The following is a 4,627-nucleotide window of genomic DNA, read 5'->3' on the forward strand; positions in this document are numbered from 1 at the left end:
TTCACTTTGCCGAACCTCCTCAGACACCTCTACCAATGAGACACAACGGCGAGTGGAACAGTGAAGCGAAACAGAGTTGGACTACGGTACCAAAAAGTTTGAAGGTAACCCGGATTCAGAACAATCAGACAGCTAAATGGTGGCAAGGTAACCTACTCTGTGTGAAGTACAAAGATGGCCGAACCAGTTCTTTTGTCAAGGTAGCCCCAGATTGTGAGGGAGTACAACAGAATACAGTAATAGGTGGTGTGGACAACAAAGGCAACAAGTACCACTCCTACCCACATGAACGACGTTCAGTAAGTGGACAAGCAGAGTAGCCTTAAACTTCTTTGGCACAGCTATGCTGAACAGCTACATACTGTATAAAAAAAACACCAGCAGGCAAGACTTGTCCAGACTGGAACACATGGGGGGAGTGTTTGAAGACCTGGTCTCTTCTTACAAACCAAACAAGAGAAACTCTAAGACAAAAAGACCAGAGGAAAGGCGCTTACTAGATTCCCTGAACACAGATGACATGGCGTCCACAGCTTCAGTTCATCAATTAGAGAAACTGGAAAGAGAAAGAAAAATTCAGAGACTGTGTGGCAGACCATGACCACCGTGTACGGTCTAGCTACACATGTAGTGTGATGTGGGGCTGTGTGTTACCTGGTTCCACAGATATCATCAATACCAACACTAAGTCATCACATGTATCACAGTCGTGAATACCGTATCATTGTCACTAGACCACTGTGTATTTCAGCCACAAAATATATTACAACTGGATTATTTGACATTATGCAACTCCACAACCCACATATATATAGATATATAATTCAAGTTATTTCTGTGAATGGGCCTGATATTCATGCAACAAAAATGGTTACATGATTCTTACGTTATAGAGCAGGAAATATATTTTTGTTACAATTATTCTTATACACAAAGAAAAAAAAGAATTTTCCCTATTATCTTTACATTCTGTATGTGACACCCTACTGGATTAAAACACAGGATTTATTTAGGTAAAGTTCACTGCTTTTTTTATCATGCGGATTTTAGCAGTGTAGAAACCTTATCATCGTTGTTTTCTGAGATGGTAATTGATTTTTTCCGGTAGGGTAATGAATCTGGATAATTATCTCTTATAATACATATATGAAATAAAATCATTTGTATTATATTTTTACCTGTTTTTATGATCCACCATCCATTACTTGGTGGAAAATGCTGGATCACTAGGGAAATAGATGAAACTGGTAATAGACAAAAGGTAGAAGGGAAGATGAAAGGTGATGTAAGCTAGTGAGGACGAGAAAAGGAGTTGAAAGAATATTACGATAATCTGGAAGCAGTAATTTTGAAGTAAACAAAAAGTTGGAATGGGGGTGCAAGGAAAGAAATAAGCATAGTAGTAATCAATAGGAGTTAGCGAAAAAAAGAAAAGAAAAAAAGTATAACATGCAAACACAAAGTACAGACCCCAACACTCATCAATAAAATAATTCTCGTCTATAAGTATATCAGAATTATATTTATGACTGCTTATAAGATACAATGGTAGAAAAAAAAAAAAAAATTCTCTTTGCTTCTACGAATATTTATAATGCAGTGTCACTATGACTGTTGTCATATTTTAGTTTGTAAGCTGATGAAGTTCATTTGCATTCCTTTTTTTCTCTTGAAAAACAGAACACGAAAAAACCATCTTCATTATTTCATGTAATAATTTCACATAACGTAAGATATCCAGTTAATGAAAATATAAACATACAATGTAGAAATATAGATCAGGTTTCGAATTCATACAAACAGAGCATCTAGGGTAGTGTCCGGACCCACCTAAGAAACTTCGGGTGTTGCGATGAAAAATGCATAAATTGTTACCTTACTATCACTTCATTTGGAATTGGCAGGATAATGTCTGAAACATCAATAATGAAGTATTAGCTACCACTTAATTTTTTGCAACATGATGTCTGATACCTCTGTTAAAATTCTGATAACTATTGCAGAAGGTTTGGAAAGTTTTACATTACTCCTGGATTGATTTATAAAAAACCTAAAGCCAAAAAACTGGCTTAATCTGGCAGCGAACCGACAAAGCCAGTACTGTGGCTTGTGGCAGTGAACCAGTCAAGCCACTAAACTGGTTTGTGGCAGTCTAATGGTTAGCCTAAGCTAGTATAACCACCTAGTAATTTGATCTAACCTGACCTAACTCAACCTAACCTAACCTAACCTACCCTTGCATCCAGTTGGGAAACGAAATCCATCTTTCAGTACGTTAAGAGTCTTTCATTATGCTGTACACAAAACAGCCTTAGGTATGGCATAAAGAACGTGATGATGAAAATGGAAAATCTTTCTGGAGGATAAGGTAATTTACCACCCTAAAAATAAATAGAGAAATGAATTCCCCCAGCTAGGCAACTACAGGTGTTCTATTTTATGAAGGCAGTTTGGGTGGGGCAGCCTAAGCCCTCACACCACTAGCTCTGTTGCCACATCACCGCTGCCACACACGTGTACGAAGGGTGATCAGAAAGTAATGACAGTTCGTGCTATAACATGAAAACCTTGAATGATGGGAGGTAGGGGAGCAAGGAGAGTGCAGAGTTGCCTGTCCTTACGAGTTTGAACTTGTAGCCGTATGCCTGACTTTTCTTGTTTTATTGTTGTGAGTGAATGCTTCACTCTTGTTTTTGCTCTCTGGCCAGAAACATGGATTACTCGAAAGAAGACTGCAGGTTCTACATTTTTACGAGGTGGAAACTGGGAAAGAAAGCAACAGAGATTCGAGGGGAATTATTACAAGTTTATCCAGACACTACTCCTTCCCTGGAAACTGTTTCCCGCTGGATTCGTGCTTTCACAGCAGGAAAAACTGAAATGAAAGATGAACAACGCTCTGGACGCCCCCGGACATCCGTGACCGAAGCAACAATTGTCCGTGCACGGTCCATCGTTGACGAGGATCCAACTGTAACTCTTAGGTTCTTAGCCTTGGAGCTTGATATCAGTTATGGGAGTGCATATGACATCGTGCATGAACAATTACACCTGAGGAAGAAGTGTTGTCGATGGATACCCCATTTGTTGACTGATGAGCAAAAGGCTGAACGGGTGTGGATTTGTTGTGTCTGGCTTGCTGAATTTGAACCAAATGGTCCAAAACGGTTCTCAGATGTTGCTACTGGAGATGAGTGTTGGATTTCATTCTTCACAACCCGTGACAAGCAGTCAAACATGGTGTGGTTGGGCGATGAAGACCCTCGACCTCAGATTTTGAAGGAAGGATTTCGCAGCCAGAAGCGCCTTTTCACCATCCTTTTCAATTCTCAAGGACCAATATGCGTGGATGTGATGCCTGAAAAGTCCACTATCACAGCCCATTCCTACACAGACCAGGTCCTTCCACAAGTCTTGGAACACAAGGCCAACACCGCACCAACCCACCGTCGGTCTCGCCTTTTGCTGCACCACGACAATGCTGCACCCCACAAAGCTCGCCTCACTATGCAGTACCTGGAACAACAAGGTATAACTCTGCTCCCCCACCCACCCTACTCCCCTGACCTGGCTCCCTGTGACTTTTGGTTGTTTCCAAAAATTAAATCTGCCATCGCTGGGAAGCAATTTCATCGCATCCAAGACTTGGCACGGACCGTCAATTCAGATCTCCGAAGTATACCGTCTTCAGAGTACCACGCTTGCTTCATGAAGTGGAGAAAGAGAATGGAACGCTGCATAGAGGTTGGAGGGGAGTACTTTGAAGGGATGTGAGTCATAGTTTGATAGTTCTTCATGCTAATGAAAGTTTATGGACTCACTGTCATTTCTTTCTAATCACCCCTCGTAATTACTCCTGCTCACCTCTCTCTCTCTCTCCTATTTTAAGTTACTACCTACTTATATATGAATTTTAAATACTCTGTATAGATGTAATTAAAAAAAAATCTATAGTATAGTATAAATCCGATAAGACTTGTCAAAGTTGATTTTGCGACGTTGTCAAGTGTAGTGACACGGGAGATAGCCTTGTGTGTGTGGCTCATACTCGGTTAGTCTCCTGTCATGGAAGCTTGCCCATCAAAATTCAAAACAAGAGATAAAAATGAAGAAAATAAAATTAGCAATTAATATATCAATATGAGAGAGAGAGAGGGGGGGGGGAATCACGTGTGTGGCAACGTTGTGGCAATAGAGCTAGCTGTGTGAGGTCTTAGGAGGCCCCACCCAAACTGCCTTCGTAAAATAGAAAGCCTATAAGGCCATATAGCCCCGTTAGCTTACAGGAGAGCGCTACCCCTCCTGGCACGGCAGATCCGGGCGCGGCTCAAACTTACGACCACCCGGCCCCGAGCTCGATGCTCTGCCACTGAGCTACCATGCCCCCCACCCTGAAAATAGAATTATATAGAAAATGAACTGGAGGAATATGAGTTGAATTGGTAAGGTCCTTCTGCTGCTTCAAGTACCACATACCTCTACCCTAAAGATTGTCTAATTCATTCACACCCCAAATTCTGTGAAAGTAGTTATGTTACTGAACTTTGGTTTGTTCAAAGTTATTCCAACTAGTAGTGGGCATAATCGATTACGATGTAAAATTTTTCACAATCAATTGTAGTTCCCA

At 40.9% G+C, this 4,627-nt stretch overlaps 1 long non-coding RNA gene across 1 annotated transcript; it reads right to left on the reverse strand.

Moving 5' to 3' along the window:
• Positions 1 to 517: 517 nt before the first annotated feature.
• LOC145404689 (uncharacterized) lies at positions 518 to 1,893 on the reverse strand. The gene is made up of 3 exons (XR_013898214.1): positions 1,831 to 1,893; positions 1,179 to 1,226; positions 518 to 556 (listed from the first exon to the last, which is right to left on the reverse strand). It is a non-coding gene; the product is annotated as an uncharacterized LOC145404689 (long non-coding RNA).
• Between the last annotated feature and the right edge of the window lie 2,734 nt (positions 1,894 to 4,627).

The sequence above is a fragment of the Coenobita brevimanus genome, chromosome 64 (genome assembly GCF_032717465.1).
Source record: "Coenobita brevimanus isolate Jiangsu-jjx chromosome 64, ASM3271746v2, whole genome shotgun sequence".
In the NCBI taxonomy this organism is placed as follows: Eukaryota; Metazoa; Arthropoda; class Malacostraca; order Decapoda; family Coenobitidae; genus Coenobita; species Coenobita brevimanus.